Raw genomic sequence first — 14,107 nt, 5'->3', positions numbered from 1 at the left:
ATCTGGAATTCCGAGAGCAAATCCGCTGAACAGTATAGTCAATATACACCATAGTCCACGGTTCGAATACTAAAATAGAGCGTTACACAGTTTGAGATCGTTCCCAGTTGCTGTAAAGCAAACGATTTGTCGAAAACCTTGACGTCCGAGAAGCTAACAAGCCGGACCGATAGTATAACTTCGCGCTTATAGAAACACATTGGTACACATTTGAGTGCCTGCACCTTATATTCATGTATGAAATAGAAGATCGATGTTCAAACTGTTTGAGATCGTTACCACCTTCTGTGAGAGACGAACATCTATGTCAGTATCGTCATGTATCCTGCGAGTCCGCGAGTGAAGCCAGGGATACCGAGAGTAAATACGCTGATGAATGTTGGCAATAGATCTTAATTCACGGTATCAGTAGTAATGTACAAAGTCAAATTGTTGTAGATCGTTGCCTATACGGATAGAGTCAAACATGTCGCCCAAGGCCTTACCTACCGTGAACCTCACGCGCTGCATCAAGATTATAACTTCGTGTTCAGAATAGGAAATTAGTATGCATTTCAGTGATGGACACGCTACCTTCGTGCATGAGTTACAAGATCGAGGGTCAAACTGTTCGAGATCGTTGTCACCTTCTGTGAGCGATGAACCGCTATGTTAATTGTTTCACGTATCCCACGAGTTTGAGTGTCAAACAAGGTATTCCCGGAGTTAATCCACTGAACAATATCTGTAGCAGACACCTCAATTCACGGTTTGAATATTAAAGCAGACCGTCAAATAGTTATAGATCGTTACCCATTGGTATGGAGTCAAGCACATTACCGATAGACATACCTTCGGAGAAGCTAACATACAGTTTTGAGAGTATAACTTCTTGTTCAGAGAACGAAATTAGTATCCATTTCAGTGAATGGCACCTTATCTTCATGTATCTAATAGAATATTGCTTGCCAAACCGTTGGAGAATGATACCACCGTCTTTGAGATTCGTACGGCTTCAGTAGCTTCATACACCCTGTGATTCAGAAAGTCAAACGAGATATTCCGGGAGTATGTCCACCGAACAGCATGGGCACTAGACACCCTATCTCGCGAAATAAACATTAAAGTGCGGAGCCGAACCGTTGTAGAATGTTACCAATTCGTATGGAGTCAAATATTTACGGAAGACCACTCCTTCCACGAAGAGTGGACCGCTGCAGAGAGTGTTTTACTGACGGTCCGCGGAAACAAAGTAGTACATACTGTAGCAGACGGATACACCATTTCCGTCTGACCAAGACACTTTCTGCAGCAGGTTGGGCTTCTCGGTAGGTATTGCCTTCGGTAAGATGTTTGATGCTATACGAATAGGTAACATTCTATAAAGATTTGACGTGCGACTTTAATATTCGAACTGTGAATTAATATGTCTATTGCCAATACATTTCAGCGGATTTAATCCTAGAGTGCCTGGTTTTAATCTCGGAATCCCAGTGTAGGTGAAGCTTTTGAATTAGCCGTTCGATCCTCGACGAAGGTTGTCACGTTTTGGAATGGTTTGACACTCGATCTTATATTTCATTCATGAAATTACGGTGCCCGGCACTAAAATGTGTACTCGTTTGTAGCTCTGAAAACATGGTTATACTCCCAATACCGCGCGTTATGCTTTGGGACGGTAAGGTCCTCAATAAAACGTTTGACTTTATACCAACTGAAACGTTCTCAAACGGTTTTCACTGCATGTTGGTATTATAACCGTGAATTATGGTGACCACTGCCAATACTGTTCAGCGGATTTACACCTGGATTACCTGATATGACTGCCGAATCACACGGTAGGTGAAGCTATTGGCGTAGCTGTGCGACTCTCAAAGAATATGGTAATGTTCACAAACGGCTTGACCATCGATATTCTAATTCATACGGAAACTTAAGATGCCGTCACTAAAGTTTATACGAATATGTTTTTCTCTAACCACGAAGCTATACTCTAGGAACAGCGGGTTAGGTTTTCGGAAGGTGAGGCCATCGATCAAAGGGGTGTCTTCATACAAATATGTAACGTTCTAAAACGGTTTGACACAGTACATTAATATTCATACACTGTATTAAGGTGTCTTTTCGCCCATGCTGTTCAGCGGATATACTCTCGGAATATCTGGTTGGCCGCTCAGAATCGCAGGATGTGTAAAGCTATTGACTTAGCCGTTCAATGAAGGTGGTAACGTTCTGAATCAGTCTGCCTCCAGATCTTCTAATTCATGCATGAAATTAAGGTGCGCATCACTTAAATGTATAGAAATTTGCTTCTCTCATCGCGAAGTTATAATATCGATACAGCGCGGTGTCTTCTCGGACATTAAGGCCTGCGTCAAAAGTTTGACTATATAAATGTGCATACTGTTCTTCTACGGTTTGACTTTCTACTTTATTACTCATACCGCTAATTGAGGAGCTTATTGCCAAAACTGTACAGCTGGTTTACTACTGGAATATTCTGTTTGACTCTCGGTATCGAAGGACAGGTGAAGCTGCTGACTGAGCCGTACGACTCTCTTCGCATGATTTGTCTCTCTGAGCACGTAGTTATATTATCGATACAGCGGGTTAGCAGTTCAGAAGGTAAGGCCTTCGAGATATGGTTTGACTCTATACCGATATGTAACGTTCTACATCAGTATGACTGTGAACTTTAATATTTATACCGTGAATCAGGGCGTCTAACGTGAATACTGAACAGCAGATTTACTTCCGGAATACCTCATTTGATTGTTGGAATCATATGATAGGTGAAGCTATTGACGTAGCCGTTCGATCCTCAAAGGAGGTGGTAAAGTTCAAGAAAGGTTTGACACTCAATCTTCTAATTCATAAAGGAAGTTAAGGTGCCCCTCACTGAAATGAATGCCAATTTCATTCCCTTAGCGCGGTCTTATTCTCTCGAGCGAGACGTTGAGGTTCGCAGAAGGTAAGACCTTCGGTAAAACATTTGACTTTATAACAATTGGTACCGATCTCTAACGGGTTTTCGCTCTACTTTCATATTCAAACCGTGAATGAAGGTCTCTATTGCCAATGATGTTCAGTGAACTTGCTTTCGGAATACTTGGTTTGACTCTCCAAATCTCAGGATATGGGAAGCTATTCACTTAGCCGTTCGTCTCTCACAGAAGGTGGTAACGTTCTCGAACGGTTTGACAATCGATCTTCTTTATCAAATATGAAATTAAGGTTCCAGTCAATAATGTGTAACCAAATTTGCTTCTCTGAACACGATGTTATATTCTCGATGCAAAGAATTATCTATTCGGAAGGTAAGGCATTGTGTATGCGGCAGGAATTTATACAAACTGGAATCGTTCTCAAACGGTTTGATGACCTACATTTCATATTCAAACCGTGAAATATGGTGTCTACTGCCAATACCCATCAGCGCATTTACTCCACAAATACATGGTCTGACTCTCGCAATCACAGGATAGGTAACAATTGAATCAGCAGTTCTACTTTCAAAGAGGTTGGTTACGTTCCTGAACGGTTAGACCCTCAAACTTCTCAGTCATACATGAAATTATGGTGCCTATCACTATAATGTCTAATGATGTATTTCTCAAACCACGAAGTAATACTCTCGATACTGCAGGTAATGTTCTCGGAATGTAAGGTCTTCGGTAAAAGGTTTGTCTCTATACGAATAAGTAACGTTCTATAACAGTTTGATGGTCTGCCTTAATATTGAGACCTTGAACTATGGTTGCTTTTGCCAATAATGTACGGGGCATTTAGTGCCGGAGTGTGACTCTCGGAATCATAGGATAGGTGGGGCTATTGACTTAACTGCTCGGCTCACAAAGAAGGTGATAACGATCTCGGGCGGTTTATCCATCGACCATCTACTTCGAACATGAAGGTAAGGTGCCCGTCACTGAAATCTATTCCAGTTCGTACCTCTGAACACAGTGTTATACTCTCGATACACCCGGGGGGGGGGGGGGAGTTTTTCGAAGGGTTAGGCATTCTGTATGCAGTTTAACGCTACACAAGTAGATAATGTTGTACGTCGGCTTGACGGCCTGCTTTAGTATTGAAACCGTGAATTGAGGTGTCTGCTGTCAGTGCTGGGCACGGCAATTACTCACAGAATACCTGGTTTCACTCTCGGAATGGCAGGATGGGTGAAGCTATTGATATAGCTGTGCGACGCTCGAAAATAGTGGACACGTTCTCGAACGGTTTGAGTCTCAATCTTGCTATTCATGTATGAAATTATGTTGTCCGTCTGCTAAAGCTTCATTTAATTTGCTTCTGTGAACACTAGGCAAGGCACATCGTACAGCGGATTAGGTTCCCGTAAGGTAACGTGTTCGGTAATAAGAATGACTTTATAACAATTGGTAATGTTCCGCGACGGTTTGACACCATACAATGGTAGTATTCATACGGCGAATTAAGGTGTCTATTGCAAATACTCTTCAATGGATTTACTTAGGTATTGCAAGGTTTGACTTTCGGAATCACAGGTTAGGTGCAACTACTGACGTAGCTGTTCAACGTAGGTGGTAACGTTCTGGAATGGTTTGGCACTCGATCTTCTTATTCATACATGCAATTAAGGTGCCCGTCGCTAAAGTATATAGTAATTTGTTTCTCTGAGCACGTAGTTATACTCTAGATACATCGGCTTGGTTTAAAGGAGGGTAGGTCTACGGTGAAGCGTTAGACTATATAGCAATTTGTATCCTTCTCAAAATGATTAACGCTGTATTTTAATATTCATGCCTTGAATTAAGGTACCAATTGCCAATACTGTACAGCGGATTTACTCCCGGAATCACAGGAACGGTGATGCTATTGAAGTAGGTGTGCGGCAAGCAAAGAAGGTTCTAACGTTCTCGACGATCTGACTCTTAGTTTTGCTTTTCACACATGGAAATAAGGTGTACTTCCACTAAAGAGCCTACTAACTTCATTCCGTGAACATTATGCTAGACACGCGCTAGAGCGGGTAAGGTTCTCTGAAGGATAGGCCTTCGGTAAAATGTTTGACTCTAGACGGATAGGTAACGTTCTACAACGATTTGCCCTGTGACTTTAGTATTCAAACCGGTAATTACGGTGTCTATTGCCAATACTGTTCAGCGGATTTATTCCCAGAACACCTGGTTTGACTCTCGCTATGGCAGGATAGGTGAGGATATTGACTTAGTCGCTGGAACCTCAAGGATGGTGGTCACGTTCTCGGACGCTTTGACTCTCGATGCTGATATTTACACACAAATATGTGGTGTCCGTCCGCTAAAATGTATCCTAATTTGTTTCTGAGTTCATTCTCAAGGCAGTCGCTACGGCGGGATAGGTTCTCGGTGGGTAAGGTTTCCGGTAAAATGTTTGAACCCATACGAGTGGGTAACGTTCTATGATGGTTCGAATCTCTATAACACCATATATACCGTAAATTAAGGTATTATTACCAATACTGTACTGCGGGTGTACACGCAGCATACCTGCATTCACACTCGGAATCAAAGTATAGGTGAAGCTTAGAGGTTCGACTCTCAAAGAAGGTGCTAACGATCTCGAACAGCTTGATACTCAATTTGGCTACTCATACGTGAATCTGAGTAGTCTGTCTGCTGAAATGTCTACCCATTTGTTTCCGTGAAAACTAAGATAGACACTCGCTGCAGCCGGATAGGTTCTAGAAAGGTAATGTATTGGTTAGAAGGAATTACCTTATTGTGTTGATAATGTTGACCGGTGGTTTGACTCCATGAATGAGTTACACGATCGAGTGTCAAACCTTTCGAAAACATTACTACATTCCTTAAAATCGAACGGCTAAGACAGTAGCTTCACCTATCCTGTGATTCCGAGAGTCAAACCAGGTATTCCAGAAGTAACTCCGCGATACTTTACTGGCATCGTACACCTCATTTCATGATATGAATATTAAAGAACAGAGTCAAACCTTTGAGGAACGTTAGCTATTGCTATGTGGTCAAACCCGTTACCGACGGCCTTACCTTCCTAGGCGATCAACCCTCTGTTGGAAATGCTTGCTTAGTATCCATGGAAACATACAAGTAGAAATTTTAGAGACGGGCGCCACAAATTCATGTATGATTTTGGTGATCGAGGGTCATACCGCTCTAGAACTGTGGCACATTTGCTGAGAGGCGAAGGGCTACGTCAATAGCTTCACCTATCCTGTCATACCGACAGTCAATACTGGTATCCCGATAGTCAATGCGCTGTGCAGTATTGGCAATGGACACCGTCATTCACGTAATGTAAATTTAGGTAGAGGGTCAAACTGTCTGAGAACAATATCAATAGTTATAAAGTCATTCTTTATACGAAGACCATTCATTCCGAGAACCAAACCAGATGTAGTGACCTGCTAGGAGTGACCTGCTAGCTGTCACTCAAAAACAAATCTGCAGACATTTTGGCACAGGGACAATTTATTATCATGTCTGTGAGTCGAACATATGGAGAACGTTACAACATTCCTTGAGAGCCGAATGGGTAAGTCTGTAGTCATTCCGGGAGACGAGCCAGGTACACCAGGAGTAAATACCCAGTACAATATTGGCAATGCACACTGTAATTCACGGTATGAATATTAAAGTAGAGCGTCAAACCATTTGCGAACGTTACCAACTGCTATAAAGTCAAAAGTTTTACCGAAGACCTTTCCATCCGTCAGCCACACTGGCTTCATCGAGAGTATAAGCTCGAGCTCAGGGAAATAAATCAGTATTCATTTCAGTTACGGGTACCTTAACTTCATGTATGAATTAGAAAATCAATGGCCAAACCGTTCGAAAACGTTGCCACGTTTAATGCCATACCTGCGGCTAAGTCAATAGGTTCACGTATCCGGCGATTCCAACAGTCATGGGAGGTATTCAAGAAGTAAATCCGCTGATCATTATTGGCAATAGGCACCAGAATGCACGGTTTGAATACTTAAATTGGGCGTAAAACTGTTTGACAGCTTATCCAATTGCTATAAAGGCAAACGATTTATCGAAGGCCATATCCTCCCAGAAAATAACCCGCTGCATCGATAGCATAGCTTCGTGTTCGGATAAGCAAATTAGTAGACATTTTGTGTACGCGCTCCTTCATTTCATGTATGGAATAGATGATCGAGGGTCAAACCGCTCGAGAACGTTGCCACCTTCTCTGTGTGACGAACGGCCATGTGAATAGGATCACCTACTGTGCGATTCCGAAAGTCGAAGCATGTATACCGGGACTAAATCCGCTGAACAATATTGTCATCAGACACCATGACTCCCGGTTTGAATGTTAAAGTAGAGCGTCAATCCACTTAACAAAATTGTCATTTGCTATAGAGTCAAGCGTTTTTCCGAAGACCTTACACTTCGAAAAACTAACCGGCTGTATGGAGAGAATAAACTCGTTTTCTGTGGCTTTAATTAGTATAAATTTCAATTTCGGTCGCCTTAATTTCATGTACAAATTAGAAAATCTAACACCAAACCGTTCGAGAACGTTACCTACCACTCACAGGGTCGATCGGCTGGGAAATAGGCTTCACCTATCCCGCGATTCCGAGGATCAAACCAGGTAATTCTAGAGTAAATCTGCTGAAACCTATACGCAATACACAAGTTAATACACGGTTTGAATATTAAAGCAGGCAGACAAACAGTTGTCGGTGGTTACGAATTCCTAAAATGTCCAATGTTTTACCCAAGGCCTTACGCGCTGAAAAACTCACCCGCTGTATCGAGGGTATATCATGGTGTTCAGTCAATGAATTAGTATACGTATTAGCGACGAGCACAATAGGTTCTTCTATGAATTAGATGGTCGAGTGTCAAACGTTTCGATATCGTTGCCACCTTCTGTGAGAGACGAACGGGTAATAGAATAACTTCACGTATACTGCGATTACGAGAGTCAAGCCGGGTATTTAGAGTAAATTCGCTGAATCCTATTTGCAATAGACGCCGTAGTTCAAGGTTTGTTCATTAATGTAGAGCATCAGACCGTTTGAGACCGTTAACAATAGGTATAAAGTCACACGTTTTACCGAAGACCATACCTTTCACGAACATCTCCCGCATCATCCAGAGTATTACTTCGTGTTCAGCGGCACGAATTACTATGTATTTTAGCGACGTGCACATTAATTTCATACAGGAATTAAAAGATCGTCGGTCATACCGTTCACGAACGTTACAAACTTCTGTGAGGGTCGAATGACTATGTCAATAGCTTCACATCCTGTGATTCGGAGAGTTAAACCATGCAATCCTGGAGTAAATCCGATTTGCAGTATTGGCACTTGTCCGGATAGTTCACAGCATATATATTGAATTACAGAGTCACACTGTTGTAGAACGTTACCTTTCGCTATAAATTGAAACTTTGTTCTGATGGCCATTCCCTCCGAGAAGCTAACCTGATGAATCGAGATTATATCTTCGTGTTCGGAGAAAGAAATTGGTACACATTCCAGTGTAGGCCACAATAATTTCATGTATGGTTTAGGATATTGAGGATCAAACCTTTCGAGATCGTTAGCACTCGGTCGAACCGAAGGCCGTACCTGCCGAGTAGACCAACCCACCGTTGGGAGTGTCTTACTTAGTGTTCATGGATTCAAAATAGTAGGCATTTTTTAGAGGGGCGCGTTAAATTTATGTACGAACAAGAAGATCGATGGTCAAACCGTTCGAGAACGTTGCCATCTTCTGTGCGAGACGAACGGCTATGTCAATAACTTCACGTATCCTGCGATGCCGAGAGTCAATCCAGGAATTCCAGGAGTAAATGCGCTGTACATATTATGCAGATTATGCATATTGGCAATATGCACGTCAGTTCACGGTTTAAATGTGAAAATTGGGCGTCAAACCGTATGTGAACGTTACGAATGAATATAATGTCAAAAGTTCCATCGGTGGCCATACCATCCAAGTACCTCGCCGGCTTCATCGAGGGTATAAGTACGTGTTCAGAGGATCAATTTAGTAATCGTTTTAGTGACGCTGTTCTTAATTTCATTGTGACTAAGAAGGTCGCGGGAATAGACACCATAATTCTCGGCATGAATATTAAAGCAGAGCTGCAAAACGTTATAGCGCGTTGCCAATTTGTACAAAGTCAAGCACATTACCAATGGCCTTTCCTCTGGGGAAGCTAACTCACCGTATCGAGAGTATAACTTCGTGTTCAGAGAAACACATTAGTATACATTTTTGTGATTGTGTCCGTAGTTTCATGTAAGAATTACATAATTTATGGTCAAACCGTTCCAGAATGATACTGTCCCGCTGTATCGAGGATATAGCTTCGACTTCAGAGAAGCATAATAGTATATGTGTTAGTGACTGTCACACTTTTTTCATGTATGAATTAGAAGATCGAAAGTAAAATCGTTCGGGAACGTTACTTACTTACTTGAGATTTGAACGGCTAAGAATATAGCTTCACCTATCCTCTGTTACCGAGAGTCAATGCCAGGTCTCCAGGCAGTAAATCCTCTGGACAGTATTCGCAAAGGAAACCTTAATTCACGGTATGAATACTAAAGTACAGAGTTACACCGCCCGCGTTCTTTACCAATTCGTATTAAGTCACTCTTTATACCGAATGTCTTACCGTCCGAGAACATAACACGCTGTGTCGCATGTCTTCATTATTATTCACGATATAAAATTTGTTGACATATCAGCAGGCAGACACCACATTCTCTTGAATTAGTTTCAAAATCGAGAGTCACTCTGTCCGAGAACGTTACTACCTTCTTTGGGAATCGAACGGTTGGGACAACAGCTTCGCCTATTCTGTGATTCCCAAATTCAAACCAGGTATTACGGGAGTTCATCCGCTGAGCAGTATTGGTATTAGGCACCATAATTCACGGCACGAATATAAAAATAGAGCGTCAAGCCGTTTCAGAACGATACCAGTTGCTATATGGTCAAACTTTTTAGAGGAGGCATTACCTTCCGAGATGCACAGCCCGCTCTAAGTAGTGCCATGCTTAGTATTCGCGGGAACAAATTAATAGACATTTTAGTGCACGGACACTTCATTTTCGTGTAGGTATAGCAAAACCGAGAGTCAAACGGATCGGAATTGTTAGAAACATCTTCGAGGGTCAAACGTCCAAGTCAGTAGCTTCACCTATCTTGTATTTTCGAGAATCAGACCAGGTATTCCGGGAGTGAATCCACCGAGCAGTATTGGCACTAGACACCTTATTTCAGGGTATGGATATTAAAGTATAAATTCAAGCCGATGGACAACGTTACAACTTGGAATGAAGCGAATCTTTTTGCCGAATACCTTGCCTTTCGTGAATGTGACCCCCTGTAGCGAGAGAATAAATTCATGTTCACCAAAACAAATAAGTGGGCATTATAGCCGATGGGACACCTTAATTTTATGTACGAATAAATAGATCGAGAGTGTAACCGCAGGATAATGTTACTACCTTTCATGAGAGCCGTACTGCTAAGTCAATAGCTCCACGTATCCTGTGACTCCGAGAACCAAACCATGTACTCCGAAAATAAACTCGCCGTTGAGTATTGGCACGAGGCACCATAATTCACAGTATAAATATTAAGGTACAGAGTCATGCCGCTGTTGAATGATACTTATTGGTATACAGACAAACGTTTTACCGAAGGCCTTACCTTCCAGGGAACTATCCCGCTTTATAGAGAGTGTTGCTAACTGTTCTGGGAAGCAAATTAGTATACATCCTAGTGTGGCGCACCTTAATTTCATGTATGACTTTGAAGATCGAGGGTCAAACCGTTCGAGAACCTCACATCCTTCTCTTTGTCTACGGCTATGTCAATAGCTTCATCCGTACTGTGATTCCTAGAGCCAAGCCAGGTATTCCTGGAGTAAATCCGCTGAAAATTATATGCAACATACACATTAATTCACTGTATGAATATTAATCCACAGATACAAACGCCTGTAGGACGTTACTTATTTCTATAGAGTCAAACTTTCCACAGAAGACCTTACCATCGAGAAGCTAATCCACTGTATCCTGAGTATAACTTCGTGTTCGGAGAAGCAAATTCGTTTGCTTTTTAGTGTCGCGCATCTCAATTTCATGCATGAATTATAACGATCGAGTATCAAACAGTTCGAAAACGTTACCAACATCTTTGAGGATCGAACGGCTAAGTTAATCGCTACACCTATCATGTGATTCCGAATGTCGCTCATGGTATTCCGGGAGAAATTCCGCAACACAGTATTGGCATTAAACACCGTATATCACGGCCTGAATATTAAAGCCATGAGCCAAGCCATTTGAGAACGTCACCAATTGATACCTAGTTAAACTTTTACCGAAAGCCTCACCTGCGATTAATCTAACACGCTGCATCGAGAGTATGACATCGTGTTCAGTGGACGAAATTACTATACATTTTAGTGACGGGCACCTTAATTTCATGAATTAATTCGAATATCGAGTGTCAACCCGTTGGGAAACGTTACCACTTTCTTTGGGAATCAAACTGCTATGCCAAAAGCTTCACCTCTCCGATGATTTCGAGAGTTAAACCTGGTATTCCGGGAGTAAATCCGCTGTACAGTATTAGGAATAGACACCATAGTTCGCGCCATGAATATTAAAATATAGCGGCAAACGGTTTCAGAACGCTACCAATTGGTACAAAGTAAAACGTTTACCGAAGGCGTTAACTTCCGCGAAACTCACCGGCTTCATCAAGGGTATAACTTCTGTACCGAGAAATGGATTACTCTTCATTTCAGAGACGGGCACGCAAGCTTGATATATGAACTACATAATCGAGGGTCAATCCGCTCGAGAACGTTGCTACCTATTTCAACAGCCGGACTCTTCAATCAATAGCTACACCTATCCTGTGATTCCGAAGGTCAAACATGGTATTCCACCAGTCAATCCGCTGTACACCACTGGCAACGGACATCTTCATCCTCGGTTTGAGAATTAAAGCTATGCGTCAAACCGTTGATAAGCGTTTTTTATTCGTATACGGTCAAACACTTTACGGGACGCCTTACCATGCGATATCCTAACTCGCTGTATTGAAAGTAAATATCGTGTTCTGAGAAAGAAATTAGTATAGACTTCAGTGACGGGCACACTAATTTCATTAATGTATTCGAAGATCGATTGTGAATACGTTCGAGAACGTTACAACCCTATTTGGCAATCGAACGGCTAAGTCAATAGCTTCACCCATCCTGTGATGCCTAGAGCGAAACCAGGTTTCGCGGACTATATTCGATGTACATTATTGGTAATAGACATCCTAATTCACGGTTTGAATATTAAAGTAGAGCGTTAAGCCCTTTGACAGCGTTACCAATTTATACAGAGTAAAACATTTTACAGATAGGCCTACATTCGGAGAAGCTAACCCGCCGCATCGAGCGTATAACTTCGTGCTCACAGAAGGAAATGAGTATTCATTTCAGTCACGGGCACCTTAATATCCTGTATGAATTAGATGATCGAGGGCCAAACCGTTCGAGAACGTTACCACCCTCTTTGAGTGTAGAACGGTTAAGTCAATAGCTCTACCTATCCTGCGATTCCAAGAGTCACACCAGGTAATCCGAGAGTAAATCCGCTGAACAGTATTAGAAACACACTCCTTACCCAACGGTATGAATATGAAAATAGAGCAACACCCCGCTTGAGAACGTTACCAGTTGCTGCATTGTCAGCCGTTTTACCGAAAGCCTTACCGACCGAGAAACTAACCCGCCGAATCGAGAGTATAATTTCGTATTTCGGGACACACATTAGTATATAATTTGGTGACGTCACCATGCGTTCATGAGTGTATTTGTATATCGAGGGTCAAAACGTTCGAGAACCTTGCCTCCTTCTGTAAGAGACGAACGGATATGTCAATAGCTCCACCTATACTACGATTGCCAGTGTTAAATCTCGTATTCTCGGAGTAAATCGCGTGAGTAGTATTCGCAATTGACACATTAACTCGCCGTTTGAATATAAGAGGAGAGCGTCATGCCGTTCGAGAACATTACCAACCGATACAAAGTGAAACATTGTATCTAAGGACTTACACTCCGAGGACCTGACCTGCTCCATCGTGAGAATAACATCGTATTCTGGACCAGAAATGAGTATTCAATTCATTGACGGACACCTTATACTGGTGTATGAATTAGAAGGTCAATGGTCTGACCTTTCGTGAACGTTACCACGTTGTGTAGGAGTCAAAAGGACATGTCTGTTACTTCAGCGATCCTGTGCTTCCGAGAGTTAATCCAGGTATTCCGTGAGTACTTCCGTTGGAGAGTATTGTCGATAGGCACCTTAATCCACGATATAATTATTCAGGTACTGGGTCAAACCACCGGAGAACATTATAAATTAGAACGAATTAATTTTTTTTACCCAATACCTTACCTTCCGCGCACCTAACTCGCTGTAGCGAGTGTCTTGCTTAGTGTTCGCGAAAACAAATTAGTTGTCATGTTAGCAGGCGGCCACCACATTTTCACTTATAAATAGCAGAATGAAGAGTCCAACCGATAGAATACGATACCACCACATTTGGGACTCGAAGGACTGAGTCAATAGCTTCAGCTATCCAGTGACACCGTAGAGAATAAACCTGCTATCTCAGGAGTAAATTCGCGCAACAGTATTGGGTGTAGACACCTTAAGTCACGCTGTGAGTATGAAGGTAGAGCGTCAAACCGACGATGAACATTATAGGTTCTTCCAATGTCATTCTTTTTGCAGATTACCTTACCTTCGGAGAACATATCCCGCTGTAGCGAGTGACATGCTTAATTCTCTCAGAAACAAATGTGTAGACATTACAGCAGAAGCACACCTAACAGGCTTCTCCTGTCCTATGATTCCGACAGCCAAGTCAGGTATTCCGAGAGCTAATCCGCCGAACAGAAATGGCAAGAGTCACCTGAATTCACGGTTTGAATGTTAGAATTGAGAGTCAAACCGTTTGTGAACGTTACTAATTGCTATAAAGTCAAAAGTTTTACCGAAGTCCTTACCCTCCGAAGAACTAACCCGCTGTTATTTCGCGCTAAGCGATTGAAATTATTATTCATTTCAATGACG

The sequence above is a fragment of the Lasioglossum baleicum genome, unplaced genomic scaffold (assembly GCF_051020765.1).
Source record: "Lasioglossum baleicum unplaced genomic scaffold, iyLasBale1 scaffold0100, whole genome shotgun sequence".
NCBI classification, from domain to species: domain Eukaryota; kingdom Metazoa; phylum Arthropoda; class Insecta; order Hymenoptera; family Halictidae; genus Lasioglossum; species Lasioglossum baleicum.
The sequence above is the reverse complement of the archived record's forward strand: the minus strand, read 5'-3'. Positions refer to the sequence as shown.